The 10,405-nt window shown below is 52.2% G+C and overlaps 1 pseudogene; it reads right to left on the reverse strand.

Moving 5' to 3' along the window:
- Positions 1-4,138: 4,138 nt before the first annotated feature.
- Positions 4,139-5,298, reverse strand: LOC115897592 (annotated as a pseudogene).
- Between the last annotated feature and the right edge of the window lie 5,107 nt (positions 5,299-10,405).

The following is a 10,405-nucleotide window of genomic DNA, read 5'->3' on the forward strand; positions in this document are numbered from 1 at the left end:
CTGGTGTTTCCGCTGTGACCGTAACCAGGGACGTGGCAGATTGCAAGCAGCTGCCCAGAACCGTGCCGATGAGTCTGCCACCAGGGACCCCAGTCCCTCAGGAGCACGGGGCTGCCAACAAGCAGGGTGGTGAGTAGAGCCCTTGGGTGAGGTGGGCAGAAAGGAGCAGGGGAGGGCTCGCACGGTGCTCAGTGCCCTGCCTTTCTCCCTCCAAAGATCTTGCCTGCCATTCTTCTACCACCGTGCACATGACAAGAAGACAAAAATAATAAACATCTAAAAGCCTGCGACCTGGAGAAGAGTCAGCCGCCATGTGACTGTTTAGAATATAGTCAGAACACAACCCTGAAAAAAAAAATAAAAATAAAATTTATTTATTTTAAATTGTGGCAAAATACTGGCCAGGCGCGGTGGCTCACTCCTGTAATCCCAGCAATTTGGGAGGCCGAGATGAAAGGATCACCTGAGGTCAGGAGTTCCAGACCAGCCTGGCCAATACAAAAATTAGCCGGGCATGGTGGCGCATGCCTGTAATCCCAGCTACTTGGGAGGCTGAGGCAGGAGAATCGCTCGAACCCGGGAGGCAGAGGGTGCAGTGAGCTGGGATCGTGCCACTGCACTCAAGCCTGGGTGACAGAGCGAGACTCCTTCTCCAAAAAAAAAAAAAAAAAGGTTTCTTCCTTATCTTCCTTACATGTGTGTTTCTATTGGTTTTTTTCTTGTTCTTTCTCATTGAGTCTTGTCTTTTCTTACGGCATTCCTAGTAAACTTTTATCTGCCTCCAGAGAGTACTGACTTTGACTTCATGGCACACAATTGGAGTAAGCGCAGATCACCTTCATCTAGTTTGGGACTAAGCTGGTTGAAAGCAGGCTTTAGTTTTTGTGAGGGCTGGTCTATTTTTTATTCATTTGGACTCCTAGGGGTGACCCTTCCAGGGTCCCCACCAAGGTCCCATCTCCTTACTGGGACCCAAATTCTCATTAGGTCATTTCAGCCCTGTGAGTGCCAAACATTCAACTAGGCTTTCCAGCCTCTTAACTACCACTTCATACTCAGTTTCTTAGCCTCTTAGCCCTCTATTGTTTACCAATCACCAAATGTGGGGAAAGCACTACAGACTGTCAGGGTCACCTCCTAGGCCTGGTCACTCAAGTCCTGGCTTGAAGGTAATTGAAGGTCTCCAATTACCTTCAAACAGTTTTTCTTGGTGGGGGACACATTTTTGTCCAGGTTTTTTAACTGCTTGTTGTGGGAGGCTAATCTATAACAAGCCTCAGTGAAAACCTTCATGTCTTTTTTTTTTTTTTTCTTTTGAGATGGAGTCCCGGTGTTGCCCAGGCTCTAATGCAGTGGCGTGATCTCTGCTCACTGTAACCTCTGCCTCCTGGGTTCAAGCAATTCTCCTGCCTCAGCCTCCTGAGTAGCTGGGACTACAGGCCTGTGCCCCCATGCCTGGCTAATGTTTGTATTTTTAATAGAGACAGGATTTAACCATGTTTTCCAGGCTGGTCTCGAGCTCCTGACTCAGGTGGTCTACCCTCCTCGGCCTCCCAAAGTTGTGGGATTACAGGCGTGAGCCACTGCGTCAGCCCATCTGTCTTTTAAAAAATGTTTTAAATTTGAGGTATAATTCACATTCAGTGAAATGCACAGATCTGCTTTACATTTTGATGAGTTTTAACAAATGCATTACCCATGTGACCCACCTCCTTTGCAGATATAGAACATTCCTATCATCCAGAAAGTTCTCCTGTGCTTTAACCCTGTCCGGCACTCCCCCAGCAGCTGATGAACGTGCTGAGGACATTGATACAGGATTCTGGCCTCCCCAGAGGAGCTGCTTTGACAAAGCTGCTTGCCTTACCCAGCACTAAGTCCCTGTCTGCTCTCTCAAAATTTCCATCTTTAAACTGGTAGTACCTATAACCCTCCCTCATCAAGTCAGTAGATAAACAAACCCTGAAAAAAAACACCCCTTCCTGGCCCAGCAGCCCACAGCCTAGTATTTACTGTATCCCCAAGCTTTCAGAAATGTCACTTGCCTGCTGGTTCACCCTCACTAGGGTGGCAGGTACACCGGAGCAGCTGGGCTCACCTGTTAAGCAAGAAGCCAATAGCTGGACAGTGACACTCAGACCCCAGCCTGGCAGAGCCTGGCTGAAAGCCCCCTTCTTTCAGGTCCCACTGTGGAGAGAGGGGGCGGAGCATACACAACTCTACTGCCCTCCTCATCCTTCAGCTGTGCTTCCTCCTGGGAGAGGGAGCCGTTCATTAACTTGGCCAAAGCCTTCTTGAGGGCTGTAGGTTTGACAGGCTGGGTGTGTGGGGGCCACTGTGCTAGAGAGAGAGGCTGGTGTGTCAGAAGGCAGCCACCTGACCAGAGGAGGGTCAACCCCCTTGGTGACCTCCTTCCCCTGGCTGGACACAGCGCCCTGCATTCTCCATATGTGACTGCTCCCCTCAGAGCTGCCTCCAGGGGAGGGGTTCTAACCCTGTGGGTGGGGACATTGTGTTAGTTTACAGTGGGCCATGGCTCCCTCTGACATCTCCAACTCAGAGGCAGTAGAGAGATGAGAAATTCCCTGCACCTCCTCCCTCAGCACCCACCTCTGCACACATCCACATATGGAGACCCTGACGGTGGTCCCTGGGAGTGCCGCCATCTGCGCCTCCTTTCCATGCCTGCAGCAGCCATGCCCACTCTCCAGACCCTCACCCTCCTGGCTCAGTAGGGACTGCACTGCCTGGGGTCCTGCCCCTACATCTGGGCCTCTGTACCCGTCCGTTCCCCCAGTCGGGTTCTTATTTCCCCCAACAAGTAGGGAGCCTGTAAGGTCACCTGCTGAGCAAGCTGGGGGAGAGAGTAGGGCGGGGCTGGGAGGATGAGGTGGAGAAGCTTATGGTCATGCTGGAGACTCAGCGGAGCAGAGTCTATGCAGGCCCATTGACTGCCTAGACAGTGGTGATACCGCTCCCACCCTCACTTCTTTTTTATTAACAAAACCATGACCTCATTAAATATTGGACACCTATAAACCTGATGGACCCTCCTCCAGCCTCCACGCTATGCATTGGTGAATCTAAGTCAACTCTAGTCATTTCATTCCTCTGGACACTGATTGCCTGGGGCTTGGGCATGAGCTGCCTCTTCACCTGAGCCTGAGCCACAGGTGTCCTCTGCACCTACCAACTGATGCACTGGACCAGGGAGAGCTCCGTCTCGATGGAGATGAGCTGTGAAGAGCTGGTGGCTGGGCGGATCAGGTTGTTGTAACGGGTTTTGTTCAGAGGGTCGTCCATCAGCTTCTGTTGGGCATAGACCACATGGCAGTCCCCTGGCTAAACACACAGACATGCTGGGCCCTTGAGCAGCTGTCCCCCACTGCAGCTGCTACAAAGCACGGGCCAAGAGGGCCAGGGAGCACAGGCACCCTGAGGGCCGGTTGAAGCAGTGAAGGCGCTGGCAGGCCTGGATATCCCTGGGGACTTCAAATGACATTCATGACAGAGCTCAGCTACCTCCTCCCATGCCACACCTCTTCCTCCTCCTCCTCCTCCTCCCTCGATCAATGAACAGCATCCCACCCTCTACACATCTGATGCCAAACTGGGTGTCTCTTCCAGACTCCTGCCTTGGTTCATCCAAGTGGCCACCAAGTCCTGTCTGTCCTCCCATCTCCACGGCTACACCCATGACCCTGCCTCCCCCACTATGCCCACCTTCTGTTCTCTCCACCCGCACTCTGCCCCTGCCATCCATGTGCCACACAGTGGCAGACTGGTCTTTCTACAGCACACTGGACTAGGGCCCTTCCCTGCCCACAGCTCTCAGAGCTGGAGGTGGAGTTGAAACTCATGGTTTGGCATTCAGAGCTCTTGCCCCCTCGGCACTGGCTCATCCCGAGTGCTCATAGTGCGGGGCAGGAGCCCCTGACTCAAATGTGGGTTTGGTGCACAACTGGGTCTGAGGTGGTGCTTTGCCTAAGAAGAGACAGGACTGAGATGGGGAGCTTTTCTGGGTTCAGAGTTAGACCCACAGAGTGTAAGGTTTCTCTGAGGCACCAAATGGAGGGTCCTGCTGGCAGCTGGCTCCTGGTCTGGAGCTTCAAGTAGAGATCTCAGCTCAGAGCCACATTCAATAGCCAGCTGAAATGCAGCCTCCTCCAGGGAGCCCCTGGAGCTTCCACAGCCTCCGATCTGCCCCTCTGCATACCCCAGATCTCTTGCCAAGTGGCGTTTGGGTCTCCATGTCATCTCCCTCCCATGTCTGGGAGTAAAAGTGAGGTGCAGGGACTTGAGCTTGTGTACTGTGGTGTCTTAACAGCGAATGTGTCAAGTAGAGCGGAGGCGGCTTGGAAAGAGGGAGACTCAGAGGACAGTGAAGGACATGTGACCAGGCGAGCCTGGGAGCAGGAAAAGAGATGAGAGTGAGCAGAGGAAACTGCTGGGGCAGGGGAGTGGATGGGAGGATCAGGGAATGAGGGGGCTGGAGAGGTGGGGTTGGGGATGCTGGCGAGGGGCTGCCTGACTCGCCAGGCTCAGGAGTTGGTTATATCCTCCCACAAGGGCCAGCTCACCTGGTCGCCCCAAAGCCCTCCCCCTGTGGGTGGTCCCAAAGGGCCCAGAACATGGATGACCCAATTGAGCAGGACAGAGGTGGACTCAGGTGGTGCTGGGCTGGACTCCTGGTTGTGAGGAGCAGCCGCCACCCTGCCCAGGGCGTCCACTTTCCAACTCGCTGCCCATCTGAGCAGATGCAATATTGGGCACCTTGTGAAACATGTTGCTAGCGTACCTCCTGACTGCTGCCCCTCCTGCAGAGTGCCCGGACTCTCCATTCCTATGGAGGCTTGGCCTAGGTTCTGAGTCCTGCCTTTCATACCTGGGGCTGCTACCCCAGAGGCCAGCTGCTTGAGTACCCTGGAAGCCTGTCTGTAGTCCCAGGATACAGCTGGGTCCATCCCACAGCCCTTCATTAGTGCATCTATTTGGACTGACTGCTCATTTCATAGAGAGGGGTGTGTCTTGCCCCAGCCCATCTGGTGTGTCTAAGGAAGCTGTAGGGACAGAATCTGCAGCTCCCAGCCCCCAGCCCTCCAATGGTAGGAGAGGCTGGACCCCACATCTCTGCAACTCCACCGGGCTGGTTTGAGTAGGTTCCCAAGTCCAGGGCTGCTCTGCAGGCTGTGGGGCTCATGCGCCAGCTCTGAGCCCACCTGATGTGCTCAGGTTGTTCACCTTCAAGACTGTCCTGCCTCTCAGGCATTCAGCTGACCCCGAGGGCCTCTCCCTCATCTTGACCACCAGCTACGGGCTCTGACTGAGAGGTTCCCAGAACCTTAGACCATTTGGCCCAACCCCCCATTTCTCAGCTGAGGAAACTGAGACCAGAGAGGAAGCAACTTTCTCAGGGACCCCCAGCAAGTCAGAGGCAGAAATAGGTCTAGAAGCCTCTTCTCAACAGAGGTTCTCCCCGTCCCCTGAGCCTTTTTTAGTGCCTCATTAACTTCCCTGTAAGGAGACTGCCCTGCTGAGGCTGGAAATGGTGCTGTCCAGGGCGGTGTGTGCCCGTGACTGTGCCTGTGTTTGTACTTGTGAGTGTGTATGGGGGTGGGGATGAGGGGTGGGAATAAACCGCAGGGATGCTGGGGCTGGAATGCACTCCGCCTCACCCCAAAAAGGGGTGCAGGAGAGCCCAGCCAAGCACAGCACATGCTTCCACTTTCCACTCTGCGGAATGCCTGTGAGGCCGGCTGGGCTCAGAAGACAAGGAACAGGCCTTTCCCCACAGATGACAGGGGGGCCCAGGATGGGCGGAAGCTTCTGCTGGGTCACATCCCAGCCCACGGGCTGACAGTTAAGCAGAGAAGCTACGTCTAGGGGTCAGTCATGATCTAGTGATTCTTATGAGAAGGGGGCCTCACCAGCCTCTGTCCAGGGTCTTGTCTGGAAAAACTGCTCCCTGGCAGAAATGGGCTGATAATTTGAGAGGAAGCCATAGCTGAAATTCTAAACTGTGTGAGTGTGTGTCCAGTTTGAAAAAGCATATCTGACTTCAACATTTATATTGAAAAAATGGAAAGCTATTCCCCTTGTTTTGGAATACAAACTACAGAAGGCAACAGTTAACAGAATCTTACTGGAAAGGTCAGATTCTGCATCTGGAAAGGCACAGTGACTTTCAACTGGGGTGTGTGTCCTTCACTGAGGAAGGGAAGGTGAGACTTATGTTTAGTAAAGGGCAGCTATGAATTTACCTTTTATAAAGAACTTGCCATATACTATTAGTGCATTTTCAATCATGTCAGAATCACCCATGCCCATGTAAATGCAAGTTCCCAGGCTTCATTCCCGGAGATTCTGGTCCTGTGAGCCTAGGGTGGGGCCCGGAAATCTCTATGGGGTGGTGTAGGCTGCCCCAGGACCACACCTAAGAAACACTGCAACTGCCCCACACACTTCCAAGTCCCCAAATACGTAGGCAGGCATCTCATCTCCATAGAACAGATAGGGAAACTGAGGTCCAGAGTGGGGAAAGAAATGGCACAGGGTCACCCAGCAAGTAGTAGCAGAGCCACGATACTCCCACTGCCTGTGGACACCATCTCTGATGACAGCTCCACCTCCCTACAGGAACCTTGCCTACCCCCACCCCTACCTCCTGCTGCCCCTATGGTGGGTCTCTGTCCAAGGAAGATGTAGCCCTGGTCCTCTAGACTGACTGGGGCTCAGAGGAAAAGCTTGGCCCAGAGTGTAGGAGCTAGAAGGGTTCTTGGAATTCAAGTGAGGAAATTGAGGCCCAAAGAAGGCAGTCCTCACACTTGAACTCTGTCTGGAGAAGGTCTGGGTCTCCTTCCTGAGTGGTAGGTTTGGCCTCACCAGCCTGGCCCTCATTCAAGCTGGCTGTCCAGACCCGCCACACTTCGGGGTGGGTGACCAGAGGCGGCAGTGCCATAAAACATGTTTCCTGGGAGATCCACCCCCGAAGCTCAAAACATTCCAGGGCTGGTGATTTGGGCAAGCCCCCTTCCTACTCAGCCCGGTTTCCCCATCTCTACAATAGCTGTGTTGGAGGAGACTTCTCTCTCAGACTGAGTTGCAGATGTTCTCCCAGGTGCCTACACCTCCCAGGTTGCTGGCTCCTCTGTGCCCACTCTTCAAGACAGTCACCTCTTAGGAAGGAGCCTCAGCCCTCTCAGAAGTGGGGGCCAGTACGTCCCCAGCCTCCCAGACCACTGGAGATGACCTGGGCTGCCTGCAAAGCCAGTGCCATACAGCACTGCTGCCCAGGCCACAGACACCCAACAGGGAAGGTGGCCCTGTCCCTTGCAGCAGCTCTGAGAAGAGGCAGCCCCCAGTCCAAACCTTGCTGAGTCACCCACACCTTCCCTCAGCTCAAAGAGGCTTTTAGGACATGCATCATCTCAAGTTCATACCCATAGGGTTGCTGAAAGAAAGGACAGTGTGGGATGAGCTGGTGCGAGGGAGGGCTGCTCTCTGCAGACTTTGCAGGGAGGGCACTTAGGAAAAAGGACTGAAATCTGGGAGGGTGACTAGCTCAGGGGTAAAGGGAGCGGAGAGGGCTGGAGTGGGCTGGCCTCGTCATCCTCCTTGGGCCTTCCAGCCTGGGCTCAGGTGATTCAAGGGAGCAAGCACCTCCCTCTCCAGGCCAGGGAGTTCTCACCGGGTTTTGGAATCAGTACCGTTCCCTTGGGGGTTGAGGGGCAGCCCCCACCTCCAGACCTGGCTGGAACTGCCGCCTCAATTCTGGATCCAAAAGGGCCCCTGGCAGCTTCTCCATCTCCCTCCCAGGCCAGCTCCCTCCCCCCACCCCCCGCCCATTGAGGGCCCCAACAGCAAATCTGACAACTGGAGGAACAAGGCAGGAAGGGCAGGGTCTGAGGGAGTGACCACCTTCTCTCCAGGACTCTCAGGCTTGCTTTCATATTGCTCCCTCGACATCCTTTTGCTATAATCTGGCATGTAGACAGACATATGGTCTTTAAACACAACAACACTGTTGACATGGAGCAGACATCCCCTTTGGGATGGTTTGGAGAAGTTAGGGTTGAGGGCATCCTCTCTTCTGCAAACTGTGGCAGTAATAGGTGAGATATATAAAGTAAATAAAGGCTGGGCATGGTGGCTCACGCCTGTAATCCCAGCACTTTGGGAGGCCGAGGTAGGCAGATCACCTGAGGTCAGGCATTCAAGACCAGTCCGGCCAACATGGCGAAAACTCATCTTTACTAAAAATACAAAAATTAGCCAGGCATAGTGGTGCACGCTTGTACTCCCAGCTACTCAGGACACTGAGGCAGGGGAATCACCTGAACCCGGGAGGCTGAAGTTGCAGTGAATGGAGATCTCATCAGTGCATTCCAGCCGGGGTGACAGAGGGAGACTCCATCTCAATAAATAAAAATTTAAAATTACGTAAATAAAAAAGACATACCCAGTCTGAAAAATAAGTTAATCTTTATCTCCATGAATGAAAAGCAGAAAAGAATACAAAGTGGTTGGAGGCTGAAGAGCCTGGACCCTGCTGGGCTTTGGAAACCAAAACAGTGACAGGTCCTTTGGGATAAAGGAATCAAATGACTCCTAGTTGGAAGCTGGGAGGTTGGGTGGACCCCAGTACTTGAAAGGATGCTGGCCAGGTGCCGTGGCTCGCGCCTGTAATCCCAGCACTTTGGGAGGCTGAGGTGGGTGGATTACCTGACCTCAAGAGTTGGAGACCAGCCTGGCCAACATGGTGAAACCCCGTCTCTACTAAAAATACAAAAATGTTAGCCGAGTGTGGTGATGGGCACCTGTAATCCCAGCTATTTGGGAGGCTGAGGCAGGAGAATCCCTTGAACCTGGGAGGCGGAGGTTGCAGTGAGCTGAGGTCACACCACTACACTCCAGCCTGGGCGACAAGACTCTGTCTCAAACAAACAAACAAACACAAGTGTGCTGGAGGGTGGGGGAGTCCGCTGCTGATCTGTGGTCTGTGTCCCTGGCTTTATGGGATGTATACCTCCCCAGTATCCCCAGGACAGGAACTTGCAAATGCTGTAAAACCTGGAGGCCACTGCAAAACTGTCGACATCAGACTAGCAGAGGTAATAGGATGAAATAGGCTTTTACAAAAGTTTGACAAGTTTTATTTTTATTTTTATTTTTATTTATTTATTTTTTTTTTTTGAGGCGGAGTCTCGCTCTCTCGCCCGGACTGGAGTGCAGTGACCGGATCTCAGCTCACTGCAAGCTCCGCCTCCCGGGTTTACGCCATTCTCCTGCCTCAGCCTCCCGAGTAGCTGGGACTACAGGCGCCCGCCACCTCGCCCGGCTAGTTTTTTTTTGTATTTTTAGTAGAGACGGGGTTTCACTGTGTTAGCCAGGATGGTCTCGATCTCCTGACCTCGTGATCCGCCCGTCTCGGCCTCCCAAAGTGCTGGGATTACAGGCTTGAGCCACCGCGCCCGGCCGACAAGTTTTATTTTTAATAAAATGAAGACGAGCGATCTAATTATCTATCAAGAATAATATAATATTGGTACGAAACTGGAACAAGGATGTACAAGGACAGTTCACGGTAGAACAGTGTGAATGATGAGTCTTTGTCACAGGGAGAGGGCACAGGGCAGTGCTTAGTGCTCAGCCTCTGGAGCCAGGCAATCCGGATTTCTACTCCTGCTGCCACTGCTTTTCTTCCCTGTGACCTTAGGGAAAATGACTCGCCTTCACTGTGGCTTAACTCCCTCGTAGATAAAGGGGGAAATAACCTTTACAATAAGCCTTCTAGGATGAAATGAAATAATTCAAGGAAAGTAACTTAACAATACCCAGAACATAGAAAACCAAATAGATGTTAGCTGTTACTAACTTTTATGAACATGTATTCCAAAATTTTAAATACAATAATACCAAGTCAAATGCAGCAATGTACACACACACACAATGTATCATGGTGAATTTGGTTTTATTACAATAATGCAAGGACAGAGTCAACATCAGATAATGCACTATTAGCAAGCTAGCTTCCTTTTTTTTTTTTTTTTTTTTAAGACAAGGTCTCACTGTCACCGAGGTTGGGTTGCAGTGTCAACATCTTGGCTTACTGCAACCTCTACCTCGCCAGCTCAAACAATCCTCCCCACAGCCTTCCAAAGTGCTGAGGTTACAGGTGTGCGCCCCCACACCCAGCCCTATCTTCCTTAATGTAAAGCAATTATCATAATTAATAGTAAAATTTTAGAAGCACTTTTCACCAAAGTTAGGATGTAGGCAAGGGGACTTTCTATCATTGTCTCTACTGAACATGGCACTGGAGGTCCTAGGTAATGCATTAGGATAATACATATGAAATTGCCATTTTTTTTAGGTTATGGAGTGCAGTGGAGTGCAGTGGCACAAC

The sequence above is a fragment of the Rhinopithecus roxellana genome, chromosome 5 (assembly GCF_007565055.1).
Source record: "Rhinopithecus roxellana isolate Shanxi Qingling chromosome 5, ASM756505v1, whole genome shotgun sequence".
NCBI classification, from domain to species: domain Eukaryota; kingdom Metazoa; phylum Chordata; class Mammalia; order Primates; family Cercopithecidae; genus Rhinopithecus; species Rhinopithecus roxellana.